Here is a 14801-nt window from a genome sequence, read left to right on the forward strand (position 1 = left end):
AAAAGATAAAACAGATGAAAATCATTTTTTCACTCGAGTCCCGTCTACCCACGCTCCTTTGTGCTGACCAGTGGGTTCTTGATGCCGACAAGACCTTTGACGATGTGTTGCAGCACCCTGCTTAGGACGCTACCGCGCATCGAGCTAGGATGCTAATTCGGTAGCTAGGGTTACAATATGAGCTCGACGCCGGCCATGGCGACCATGGCGGAGCGGCGGTGATGCACCGAGCATGATGACATGGTAGAGATAAAACAAAAGTGACAGGAAGCATTAGGGGCTCACCTGGGGCTTGCTCGACCGCTCGGTAGAGGCAGAGATGCGATGGAAGTGCGTCATCATCGACGATGGTGACTGCGGCAGCACGGACACGATGGCGAGACGACATTCTGACCCAACTGGTACACAAAACAAGTAACAGGAATGCTGGTGAGCACCAAGGACTCACGGCAGACCTAGAACTGCAGCGAATTGAGCAAGAGGCTCGCCAAAGTGGGCTGGCCATGGTGAGGGTGACCTCGGCGGCGATGGCAAACCGCCGCGGTGGAATCTATGCGTGCAACCGATTTCATCGGTGAGGGGCGGGATGAGAGGACACATGTGATGCGTGGGATCAAGGTGGAGCTATAGTTGCGAGGAATTGAGCTAAGAAGCGATAGCGGTGATGAATTTGACCAAGACGACAAGGTGCACGACAGTGAGAGAGAAAGGAGGAAGGAGGAGGGTGATGACATCATGGGCTTTAGCGGCAAGGGCACGACATCCGTGTGCGACAGCAGTAGCTTGCCAAAGCCACACAAAGCAGGTGCGTGCCTCCACGTGGTTCAGTGGTGCCAAAGCAGTGGTGGTCAGTAGTGAGGTGGCAAGCTACCAGCTGCCCAAACTGACACTGAACCCATTGAAACCTAGCTATTCATCATGCTCTAACTTTTGATTTCTCAACTAAATTTGATGAGCATCCTTAATCAAAGTTGTCCCTTATACCAAGGTCTACAACATTGGTTAAAAGACCATCATCAAAGGATAACTGGTTTTGAATATTTTTGGACTCAAACATCGGTACTTTGAAACTATTTTAATACTAAAAATAGAGTTCAAATTTGGGTTTTGCAAATTAATAACATAAGCTACTTTGGCAATTAATTGGTGATTAACTATTAATCAAATATATTTATCAATAAAACCATTGCATAGTACAAACTTTATACTAATAAATGATACTATTGTTTGAACAAATTTAATCAAGAAATCCATTTTAATATTTCCCCCAAAATTGAATTTAAAACCAAACTCCAAGACAGCCAAAAGTTTGTAAGTGTTGGAATTCAATCCTATTTCCAAATTGGGGCTCCAATTTTAGTGATTTAAACTTGAATTCATCCCCAACCCTTGTCACTAGTGTAAAGTACACATCTTACACTTCAAAGATTATTAAGGCATGTTTCAAAGTATTTTAGTGATTTTTAAAATAGAAGGTCATAAAGTACCTTGGAAACATTTTTGGTTCTAGCTCATACACCACACCTATGTATTGCTTAACTAACCAAATAACATTGATTTTAGTTCATGCACGACATGGTTAGCTAAAAGGTATGCTTATGATGCATGAATGTGACATGACCAAGTTTTAGTGATGCTTAACACCAGGGGTGTTACATAGACCAAAGATGAGACAGTTTTGTGGTGGACCCAAGTTGGCCAACCTAGGGGAGGTCAACCAGCCCTCTGATTGAACGACTTGATCAATGCATGGCTTGGGTGCATTCTTGATGGAGGTTGGAAGTTGGAAATGTTAGTGGCGCCCTGGATGCTACTGAGCTAGATTAGCGACCTAATGAAGATCGCCCCACCCCCTTTGGACTCTAATTCGTTTGATTTCCTTATGTAGATGATCAATGGCTTGTACATTGTCTTAGCAAGGTAGGTATTCCAAATTGTATCTTTTTGCATGGTGGAGGTGGGCCCTTTGATCCATGTGACATCCCATCTCATCCACTCAAAATGAATCAACCTTGATCCAATAGTGTAGGATGATGGTCATTGTGTTTTCCTATATTCATCAAGTTTGAGGATCACTGGCTTCGAGGGCAAGTTGGGCTACATAGGTGAGGTTGGTCAATCCCCCTATGGCCCATCTTGCTCCATTTTGTTCCATTACCTATGCTCAAATATAACCAAAACTTGTGGAACCCATTAAAAGAAACCCTATAACTATGGACGTGACCATGGAATATGTCACTTTCATATTATGTTGGTGGTAAAAAGTTAGTAATAAGACCCACCAATAGAGGGCATTACTAGAACTAATATTATCATGTCATGTTTCTATAGTATTGTTTAAAGAAGCAGGATAAGTTAGAAGAAGGGGAACATTGTCGGTTATTATCAAGAATGGAGGATGATAGGACATTAGTCCTTTGGATACAAATATCCCTCCTCAAGATGGGTGAATTACTAGAGTTCGAGCAAGACAGTTTACTCAATGAGTGAGCTCAATCTTAAGTACTCCTTTTTTATATTATTTTAATAGATTACTAGCTAATGATATTATTATCCTTAGGAACTATGGAGATATAAAGGAGTACTTGGAGAGATGCATGGAGGTGGAGAAGACTAGCATGGGTGTCCAAGCCAGGTTGGAGGCTGAAACCATATCAATTTCGAGTCTACCTCAGACTCCAGGAGTCATCCTCATTAAAATCATCATCCAGATCGCATATAGACTCCCTTGTTATGTTCTAGATTTGCATCGAAAGCTAAGGAGATAAAATTTACAATGAGACCAGTCTCACATACAAATTCCTAATAGGTCATCAAGAATCTTCAAAACAAGTGAGAGTCCAAAATCTATGAAGGTGCTATGTCATCATCTTCTAGGTCATTGAGCCATTTATCATATCAAAGTCCATAAGGGATGCATACAAAGTCTATAGTCGCCCCTTATACTATATATTCACTAGCCACTAACCAAGTTTGGGTTTGGATTTTGCTTAGGTTAATCTTTCATCAAATAGAATCATTGTACATTAGTTTTAGGAACCCTAACTTGTGAACTTAATCATTCTTCTGCAATTTGATTTGCATCATTCTTGTTCTTGCTTGTGTTCTTGATTCACATGTAGGGATTGGACTTTGTGGCTAGGTCAATTGGGTAGAGCACGATTGATAACCAAAGGAGATATGGTGCTATGATTGCAGGGTTTAGGTCTTTGTGATTTAAAATCAGATCATGTGTATCAATTCTCCACCAAATTGAAAGTTATCTTCACATAGCAGAAGATTGGGAACCCTCATTCCCATCAAGTCAGATCATGTCTGTCAATTTGCCACCAAATTGAGAGTTATCTTCAGCTGATAGAAGATTGAGCACCCACGTTCCCATCACCTAGTACAACTCTGAAGTGAGATCTAAAAGAAGCTAGTGATAAATTAGCTCAAATTAACCAAACTAATATTTTAGCACTTCAAAATAGTAGATCCTTTCCAACTATTGAGGTGGGCAGGAGTGAGTTTGGATCACACCGTTAAAAGCTATAATAAAACACTTATTCAGATGTGGTGGATTACGTCGATTTGATAGTGTTGTCATCCCTGGTGGGGCTACCACAACTATTTGTGACACATAAAGCAAAAGCATCCAAACTCTATGTAGGGTTGAGATGGTGGACTAGAGGGGGATGAATAATCCTTTCTAAAATTAATTGCGCTAACTAACTGAAACAAATGCGGAATTAAAACTATTGGTCTAGCCAAGACTACACCACCTCTATCTAAGTTCTCAATTACCTTAAAATGATCCTAATTAGGCAACAAAGGTGCCGAGCTAGCTAGAGCTCACCTAAATAATTCTAGTAGCAAGATCACACAAACCTATGCAACTAGTACTTTGGCAACCGGGGTAGCTCCTACACAAACTAGTAAGCAAAATGTCACACCCCAAAATTTCTGATTTTGGGTTGTGCATAGAAAATACTAAATAAAATGAATTATTTTAATATTTAGATAAAATTTACCAAGTTTAGTTTGAGCTAGTGTAAATTTATTTATAGGAAAAATGTGAATTTTTCAAAGTTTTCTAATTTTGATGGGTGTTTGGATGATGTGATGTTTGCTTCTTGTTCTTTATGTGTTGAGAGTGAGCAAAGTCTTTAAAATGCGTTAGTAGGTCGATTTTTCTTCTCCTACACGCCTTTATCTTTTTCTACAATCAAATTCTTTTTTTCTCGGCTCAAGTTTTTGTTGGGAGCTTCCTAAAATCTTTTCTTTGTAACGCAAATCACTCCTTTCAGTTCCTCGTCTGTCAATTAATCTCTACAAATTTCTCTGGAATTTTTTTAGCTTTTTCTAGAACTTGTTCCTGCTTGTCTGTGAGCATATGTTAATTTTTGGATGCTCCAAATTATCTTATCATGGGTTTCAAATACTTTATTTGGGTTCCTCATGTTCCATAATGTCTTTGGGAATTTTCCACCAACTTTTAGAGCTTTCGGAGTATTTTTTGTGGCTTAAATAATAATTCTAGATTTTTCTAGAATTATTTTATCCATGAAATTAATTAATTCCAAAAATAATAAATGTCTTATTTTTCCCAATGCTCAAAGTCCATGTGCAATAATCCTAATAAATTCTAAAGGCCATGCATTTATTTACTCATGGGCTTTAATGATTATTTAGGCGCATTAGTAAATGTGGAGGGTGCAACATCAATTAGTACCATATTGCTAGTTGATGTAAATGTGGGGAGTTTTTCCAATTAGTACCATATTGCTAGTTGATATAGATGTGGGGAGTTTTTCTCCCTATAAATATGTACCAACCCCTTGGACAAAGAACAACAAAACTATCATAAGGGGAGCCCTTAGTTTGAGAAATCCCTCGTATAGTAAATTAGATTTTTCTCCTCCTTCTCTCGCCGTCGCCGCCACACTGCCTAGCCCGACCATCCTCTCCTTCATGCAACAAGTCGAGCCCACTCCTGCGCGGCTGCTGTTTCCATGGCCGTGTGGTGGCTGTCGGGAGGCCATAGGGTGAAGACAAGGTAATTACGAAATTACCACCAGTTCATAATATCATTGTCGTATATTCGTTTTAAGTCCATTCGAGTCGTTCCAATTTCATTAGATTCGTATCGATGTGATCTACATGCTAGTGTTGTTGTTTTTTAGGTCAAGTGACTTATATATATATGCTTAAATATTAATTTGATTAATATGCATGCAACTAGTTTTTATAAATAAAATCAACATAATTATATACAATGCTCTTTTGCAAATAAGTTTTAACATGACTAGTTGCTAACATAAATATGTTTATAAATTATAATATGTTTAGTCTAAACACACATCAAATTTGATTAGATGTTCTCACATGTCAGTTTGTATTTGCAAGTTAAAGTTGAATTGGCATAAATGATATCAAAATATTTATAAATAAAATATGATTAGCTTCAACTCAGTTTTTAAGTATAAATATGATTTGTTTAATCTAAATTAATGCTACTCACATAGTTTTTCCTAATTAACATAAATCAAGCTTGTAGTCTTCTCTTTTCTTTTATAATATAAAACCATGTAGTCATTTCTTTATAACCGTAGTTCCGATTAGTGTGCTTTTCATGTCTGTGTATTCGTAGCGATGTGTAGAATATCTTTAAAACCTTTTTACTTGTTGTTTCTTATGTTTGGTATATTGTTCTAATTTAGATCTATTATTTGCTTCGTGTATGATTGCATGGATGCTTGTGTGGTGCTTTATGATCATATCCCATCGGTGAGCTTGGCATTGGTGATATAAAAGAAGTTGGTGATCCAGAAGAAGTCCTTTGGAGGTTATAATTCAATAGAAGAAGGATTTGAGCTTAAGGAAAGTATAGCATGTGATCTTCCTTGTTGTCCTATACATCTTTAATCATTTAATTCATACTACATGTGTCTATTTGATTACCACTAAGGATTTCCTAGTACTTTGTTACCATGTACCTTGATTCCTATGGGTTATTGCATTGGGTAGTATGATGCTAGTACTCAACTACAACCATGATTTTGCAACTTGACTAATGGTATATGCAATAAACATTAAAAGATGCTTTTTAGCAACATGTAACAAGGGGCTAGAGCATTGGACTATTTTTATGGTGCTCTAGATTCCTCTCCCTAAGGACTTATCTATAAGTGAACATTCGGGACTTATAGTACAACTGTGAGGGCTACATGGCTCTGGCTTTAGCTCAGTATGAGGATCTTTTGTAGCTTGTTAGAGGTTACCTTTATTGGTGTAAGAATGGCTTGCCGAATCATGTATAGGACAGCCTCTGTCCCCTTGTGTATAGGCTACGTGTCATTGTGCCATCGGGAAGGGGGCTTCCTATATCTGTTTGCTGAGTGAATCTAATGGCCCTAACTTGTTAGACAAACCTTTGAAAGGCTTCATATGAACCTTGCCGACCTTCCTTAGAGGTGGGTCAAGAGATTAGCTACCTTGGGCGAAAGGGTAAATCACGACTCACAGTGAAAGTGTACAACATCTGCAGAGTGTAAAACTAGTATATCAGCCGTGCTCACAATCATGAGCAGCCTTGGACCCTTACAGAATAGATGATGAACACTGATGATACTAATGATAAAGATGCTCACTAATGATTACTATTTATCCTATTCATTATTTATGTTTACCTAATCATGTGTTTAAGGGCTGTGAATAAACTTTTTGCCACCCAATTGCTAAAAGATGACTCATTAAAAGCTAATCACAGTTAAACTAGTGTCAGCCTTTTGAGCCTCATGAACCCTATGTTATATTTGTTGAGTATGACATGTACTTATGCTTGCTTTATTTTTCACATATTTGGAAAAAAATATCGGATGGGTACCAGATTGCTAGAGTTTTGAGGAATTAGGCTTGTGATCAACCAGTCAGTTGTCTCTGTGGAATTAGAGTCTTCACCTGAAGACCGGAGTTGTCTTTTTGTTGTTTGCTATCTAAAGTTATATTCTTTATTCTAAGTACGTTATATATTGAGTATTGTCTATTGATATTACCCTTATTTGTAGCTATATGTGAGATTTGAGTTCCTAGGCTCACATATGGTGCGTATCTGGTTTTATTCTTAAAATCGGGTGCTACAAAGTGGTATTAGAGCAATGCTGACTGTAGGATGCAAGCCTAGTAGAAACTAGTCATTCTAAGGTTTAGAATTTGATACAAAACTACTTTTTCATCTCCTTGATGAGTTGAATTTATTATTTCTTATCCTTGTCCTATTTTCTTCTCTCCTTGATAGCTTCCTTTGAGCTATTGCTTCTTATCTCCTTGATTTTTATTTCTTTGGTTTACTAAAGTTTTATGATCTCACCTTATTCAAATTTATGATGGCCTTTTATCATAATCCACTCCTTAGGATGCCCGCCATTGCTACAAAAGCTAGTAGCAAGGTCACACAAACCTATGCAACTAGTACTTTGGCAACCAGGGGAGCTCCTACACAGACTAGTAAGCAAAAGCACAAAGGTCCTAAGCTCACTAGCAATGCTCACTAACAAAGCTACACAAGCCAAATTAGAGAGCTCAAATTAGTTAGCTACACAAACTATGCAATGTGACTAACAAGGCTACTCAAGCCAATTAGTCACACAAGGGAGCTACTTCTATGCTACACAAGAAAGAATGTAACTAGCAAGCTACACAAGCTAACTAATTACAAGAGCAACTACCCAAGCACAATATATAAGAAAGTAAACACAAACTTGTGTATGGAGGTAGCAACCTAAAGGGAAGATGATGACACGGTGATTTTTATCCCGAGGTTCACGTGCTTGCCAACACGCTAGTCCCCATTGAGACAAGCTCCAAGGTTGCCACCAGTCCTCTTGCTAGTGGTGATCTATAAGTCAACTCTCCCATGTGGAGTGCTTACCACAAGCTCTAGCACTTAACCCCACCGGACCACTTGTAGCCCTTCGTGTCTTGCTCTACTAGAGTTGCTCTTCGAGGCTCCCATAGGGTGAGTACAATACCCATCACAAGCTTCTTCGGAGCACCAAACAATCTTCCTTGCGTGCTTCGACAGAGATCATGCCACCAAGCCATCTAGGAGGTGGCAACCTCCAAGAGTAACAAGTACCCCTGGCTTGCAACTGTTGGTGGTCCTTAACGACCAAATCCGACCACCAATTAAGACATAAAAAGGGAGAAATTAATAAACTTAAACACATATGCATTTACCACTAGCCAAGTTCCACATGTATTTGGAAGATTATTATTTTGCAGGATATATACACAAATACATGGGAGAATACACCACAAGGCGCTTCCCGACGTTGATTTCAGCAAAGTAATAAATAGGAAAAGCCCATCAAATCAAAGCATCCGGGTGAAGTATCGATCGAGGAGCGCTCCATGCCCACTCCAGAGCCCACCATGTGAAGGTGGTGGCGTGAGGGCCTAGTCAGGGGTGGCCAACCCCTAGGGTCAACAAACCCCCCACCTGCGCCTCTCTGCCACCCCTTTGTATGGCAGTTGCATGGAGCCATGCGGAGATGGTGGAGACTAGGTTTCGCACCAGAATTAGCTTTAGCACCACCTCTTACATGCTCCCATGCATGGAAAAACACGTTGGGAGCTTGACAACCCTCCATCAAATGGTGGTTTGGATCAATGGCTCACAAGCTCAATCATGAGGATCGTTGACATGGCGCTTCTAGTGGCTCCTGTTACTCCACCCCTAGTATAAATAGAGGGGCAGCCCCTCACTCTTACACACAACACAAAGGGAGACACAATGTAGCAAGAAGAGAGAAGAGTTCCATTCATATCTTAGCTATCTAGCTAGTTCTAGTGTAGGGAGTGAGTGAGTAAGAGGGGAGAAGTACCAAAGTTGTCGAATACCTCCACTTGTGTACTTGGGGCCCCTTGTACACTTAGCGGAAGGAATGCAGGGAATCATTGGCTCCTCTCCACTTGTACCTCTACGATCCGAATACTACTTGGAGTATAAGGTTCATGTTTATGTTTGGTGGTGAGTTCTACTTTAAGTTAGTCTTGTTCATTATTTACTTGTGGGTTTGTCATCCATTCTTGTAATGGATACTCTAGCAGAGGGCCCTGATAAAGATGGATAACCCTGATCGTGCTAGAGTAGTAGTCAATAGTGTAGACATGGTGTCTAGGCTAGAGGCTACCTTTGTTTGCCTTGTACTCCAAGGTTGAGGGGTAGGCGACAGGTGGTGACAGCCCTATCCATCCCTTGTAACCCCACACGTCCAGGTATGGAGTAGAGCCATAGGCCGGCAACGCTTGGTAGACCAAGTGTTATCCGATGTCCAAAGCAAGTCTATAGTGGCAAATCTATCTTGATTTAGGATCTCTATCCTTAGAAAATCTCACTACCCGAGCTATCTTTCTTCTTGTCATCCTAGGTGAACTAGTTAAGAGACTTCTACACTACCATTCCTTGTGGAAATATGATACCCTGAATACTTTTGGGTGAAATGCTACACAGTAATTCCGTGCGCTTGCGGATTATTTCTGTATGCGTTAAGAAATACCAACAAGCATTTCTAGGGCCATTGCCGAGGAACTGTTACTATATTATCTCTGAACGTAGTTCACCCATGTGTCCTTGTGTTTTACCTTTTCAAACCAAAAAAATTCCTTTTGCTTTTTTCTCATGAAGCCCTTCAACCTAAAATATTTTTTGCTCTTAAGGATGAGTTGTCAGAGCCACCACCATCAAAGCCAATCACAGCTTCTGGCTATGAACTCCGTCCTGGCTTTATAGCCATGGTTCGGGAAACAAACCTTCTCAGGTTAAATTCACAAAAACTCTCACCATCATCTATGGGAATTTTGAGCCCCTCTGTGCATGCTTGGCAATCTCAGGCATCGCACAAGAAAACCTTGGTATAAGTTGTTTCCCTTCTTTTGAAAGGGCGAAACAACCTCCACCCACAACGTAGGGAAGATAAATAGAGATTAGGAAAAATTGAGGGACATATTCTGTTTCCCTTCTTTTGATAGGGCAAAACAACCTCCACCCACAACATAGGGAAGGTAAATAGAGATTAGGAAGAATTGTGGAATAGATTCTATTTTGCATTCTTCCCTATATCTCAAATTGCTTCCCTACCACAAGAGATTTTCAGCTCCCACTAACATGAGAAGGAAACCATAGGTGCAGCCTAAGCTAGATTTTCAATCTTAACACACTCATGCCTAGCCTAGCTTATACTAGACCATGTGTTGATACAACACTTTTGGTTAGGTCTTAAGCAAGGAATCTGCCCTATAGCTTGATATCGCTACCGAAGGGTCATTTGACCACAAAACCATAGCAGAAGGAGAAGCGCTTCTAGATCACATCCTAGAAAACACCCTTTCCATCGAAACCCTCTGTGTAGAATCAAGCCATGAGGAAGTCTCTTGGCTAAGGCTGAACCAATACCTCCCATCCTGAGATCCTCACTCGAACCGGAAACTCCGGAGGAAAGTTTCCAATCTTCGGACTTTCCATTTTTTGAGGACAAACTTTTTGACGATTTTGGAAATACCTCAAGTCAATAGACAAAACTAAGGTTCATTCTGACTACCACATCCTTTTGCCCGCCTCAATTTTGATCTTCTCATAGGCTACCCTAAAAAATTCAAGAAAAAAACCATCCTATGGGAGCCTTGATGAAGAGGTCGGGAAAACTGCTCTCGACACGTCTAAAAAATCCAATGGCAAAACATCATCTCAACCATGACCCGTTCAAGGAGATGAAGTTCAAATCCCCGTTCATTTCACCTCACCTTGCTTGTGAAATAGAACGACCATCACCACCCTCCCTCAAACCAAAGCTAGGTCCCTCTAGCTATCCAAACGTCGTTCTCAATAGCGATCTACATTCAATCGATGTATTTCTTGAGAACAAAAACTTCTATGCCATGGACATTCTGTTTGGTGCCACATGCTTCCACGAAGATCACAACCACCTCTTGATCCTTCTCTCCAAATTTTTAAGAGGATGGCCGTTGATGCCTTTGTTTATCACAAATATTGCAAATACTATAATCACAGGTGTATGTGATTGGATAAAAAGTTGTTCTGTAGAAACTATCCATTGGAACCATGGTTTCTATACATAGTGTCTATGAAATTAATAGGTATAGAAACTATACGTAGTTTTTAGCATTGGGACTGCCCTCATACAGCACAGTTATACAAAAGCGTCCATAGCTTGTCCACAAACACGTAGATTATTTTTCTGTAAAGCAGAATATTTAAACATAGCTTGAATAGCATTTTTCTAAAAAGATACTTTTTATATAATTTTTTTAAAATATTTTAAATAAGATTATTTTTTTCTATAAAGTACTCTATCTATTCTACATTATAAATTATTTTGGCTTTTCTAAGTATATAGCTTTTGTTATACACGCTATATCTAGATTTATAACAAAAGTTTTGTACTTATAATAAAGAAGGGAGAGAGTACTTCAATTGCAGCTCCCATAACCACTCGTAGTTGACATAGGATGTATAGGACGGGTGACAATTGCATGAGATAGGTTAAAGTTGGTTAAAGTTATCATTGAAATCACGTAAGGGCTTGTTCAGCTGTACTCCAATCCATCCAATTCCATGTAAAAGCATCTCCAGCAGCACTATCTATTAGACTACCTATCCCTAATTTAGCTAGTGGAGGGCAAAAAATCCACTCTAGCAGACTACCTACTAGACCCCATAAATTTGTTGGCTACCCAAATCCCCCATCCCACTACCCATTCCTACTAGGTCAAGTAGACTACCCAAATCCCACCGCGACTCCTTCCCCGCGCGGCCGGCCCTGGCGTGTCCCCTCTCCGACGTAGCCCCCATGACAGCACGACCCTCTCCGGCGCCGCGGCCTACCGGGCACGACACCCACGGCGCCGCCCCCCAGAGCGACCTCCGGCGAACACCCCTCCCCCTGGCGTGACCTCCGATGAATGCCCTCCCCTCGGTGTGACGTCCGACGAGGGTGACTCCGTCCGAGCTCCTGCGACTCCATCCAACTCCTCCTCCTTCTCTAGCGGTGAAAGGTCATTGTGTGGTTTTGGTAATTGAGTGACAACCCTAGGTGGACTAATTGTGTTTATGTGAGATACACATGTGATTAGTCCACAGGTACATGTGTGTGAGCAACATATACCATGAAGGTGGAAATGGCTTAGAGATGTTGCAAAGCTCACACATGTGATGATGGAGGAGCTCATTACACATGAGACATGACATTGAGTCATGTGATCAAGGTGGAGAAGATCAAGACATGACTTGGCTTGATGGACCGGTTGCAAGCGTGAAGGGAAAGTTGAAGGCTTTGGAGCGATGGACCGCGTGGCGGTGAAGCTTGAGCAAGACTTGGCGTCGATAGACGAAGGCAACGGTGAAGAGCAAGTGAAGTCAAGATTGATGAATCAATATGATCACGTGATGATATGAAGTGGATCATATCATTGTTGATCGTGTTGGTGCATGTGTTGCATCGACATTGAAGGAGATGGAATGGAATGTGTAAGGCAAAGGTATAACCTAGGGCATTTTATTTTACCGGTCATAGGTGAAAAGTTAATGACTGGGTTTAAGATAGATGGTCGTACTATAAATAGGGATAAACTTGTTTGCATATCGGTCATCTAGTGCCACTCAAGTGATCTAACTTTGCATCATCGCTATGATCGAGTAGCGTGGTAAGTTGAGTGGCTAATCCTTTATTAAATATTTGTAAAAAGCTAACACACATATATATGGTGGTGTACAATTGGTGGTGTTGGCACATTTGCAAAGGAGAAGGAGCTGGAGTTGAAATGGATCAACTCGGTGAAGAAACGAAGGCGAAAGGAGGTCACTGTGAGTGACCGGACGCTGGTCTCGATAGGACCAGCGCATTCGGTCAATGGCAACAGTTGAGCATGAGGTCTCGGTCATGTGACCAGACGCTAGCGCAAAGAAGTGACCGAACGCGCTGAGGTTGCGTCCAGTCAGTGCTGACGTATGCTGACATGGTGGCGTGATGAACAGCAGTGACACATGGTAGTCGGAGAAGGACCGGACTCAGGTGCTGCGTCCGATCATGACTCACCTGACGCGTCCGATCACAAATCAGAGGCTCGGGGAGCTCTCTAAAAATGACCGGACTCTGGTTGGTCTGCGTCCGATCATGCAGGAGCGGACACGTCCGGTCACGTATGACATATGGTGACATAGGCGATGCTGGAGTTGGCGCGTGGGCGCAGAGCTGATCGGACGCTGGTCTGTGTCTAGTCATGTAGCACCGAACGCATCCGGTCGCAAAATAGAGGCTTGGCGAGCTCTGTGGAAACGACCGGACTCAGGCGTAGCAGTGTCCGATCATCCTCGCGGTGCGTCAGGTCACAACTTAACCGTTGAGATCAGACGCTCAGTATTTGAAGCTAGGGATGACGTGGCAGCCATCCGTTGACTGGACGCTAGCAGGGTGCGTCCAGTCAACCTGAAAAACACCCAGTGAAGGGGTAACGGCTATTTTAGCCCGTGGGGCTATAAATAGAAGTGTTGGTTGGCTGTTGGCTGGTAGCTCAGTAGAGCTTAACACACTAGAGCCTTGGTGGCTTATGTGGTGGTGTTTGGGAGCCCTCTAACTCACTATAGCTTGATAGTGTTTATCCGATTGAGTGAGTGAGCAATTCTAGTGTGATTGCATCGTGAGGTTGCATCGAGTGGCACTAGGTGGTCGTCTTGCAAGCCGGTGGTGCTTGTTACTCTTGGAGGTTGCCACCTCCAAGATGGCTTGGTGGTGGTCTCCGTCAAAGCCCACAAGAAGGTTGTGTGGTGCTCCGGAGAAATAGCTTTGTGAGGGGGATTGTGCTCGCCCCGCGGGAGCCGTGAAGAGCAACTCTAGTAGAGCGAGACGCGAAGGGCGACAAGTGGTCCGACGGGTCAAGTGCTAGAGCTTATGGTAAGCACTCCATGTGGGAGAGTGTGACTTGTGGGTTACCACTAGCAAGAGGACCGGCGGCAACCTTGGAGCTTGTCTCAACGGGGACATAGCGTGTTGGCAAGCACGTGAACCTTAGAGAGAAAATCACCGTGTCAATATTGTTCTTTCCGTTGGTTTGCAATCCCCTTACACAAGCTTGTAATTACTTTCATATACATTATGATTGTGTAGTTGCTCTTGTAATTTGTTAGCTTATGTAGCTCACTAGTTACCTTCTTGCTTGTGTAGCATAGAAGTAGCTCCCTTGCGTGGCTAATTTGGTTTGTGTAACCTTGTTAGTCACATTGCTTAGTTTGTGTAGCTAAGTATTTGCGCTCTCTAATTTGACATTGGTTGTCTTGTTATTGAGCATTGCTAGTGATCTTAGAAGCTTTGTGCTTTTGCTTACTAGAATTGTATAGGAGCTCCCCGGTGTGCAAAATACTAGTGGCATAGGTTTGTGTGACCTTGCTTCTAGAATTGGATATGTGAGCTCTAGCTAGCTTAGCACCTTAGTTGCTTAATTAGGATCATTGCAAGGTGCTAGAGAACATAGATAGAGGAGTATAGTCTTGGCTAGACCGTTTGTTTTAATTCTATATTTGTTTCGGCTAGCCGGCGCGATTAATTTTAGAAAGGGCTATTCACCCCCCTCTAGTCTATCATCTCGACCTTAGAAGCGGCCTCCTCCGGCGACTCCATTCGAGGGCAGACTCCCTTCCCCGGTGGCTCCCCTTCCGGCCAGCTTCCCTTCCCCTTCTCGTCGGCTCCCCTTCCCCTCCCCGGCGGACTCCAATAGACTCCCCTCCCGGACCGAGTTCGTGAATG

The sequence above is a fragment of the Miscanthus floridulus genome, chromosome 4 (assembly GCF_019320115.1).
Source record: "Miscanthus floridulus cultivar M001 chromosome 4, ASM1932011v1, whole genome shotgun sequence".
NCBI lineage: Eukaryota > Viridiplantae > Streptophyta > Magnoliopsida > Poales > Poaceae > Miscanthus > Miscanthus floridulus.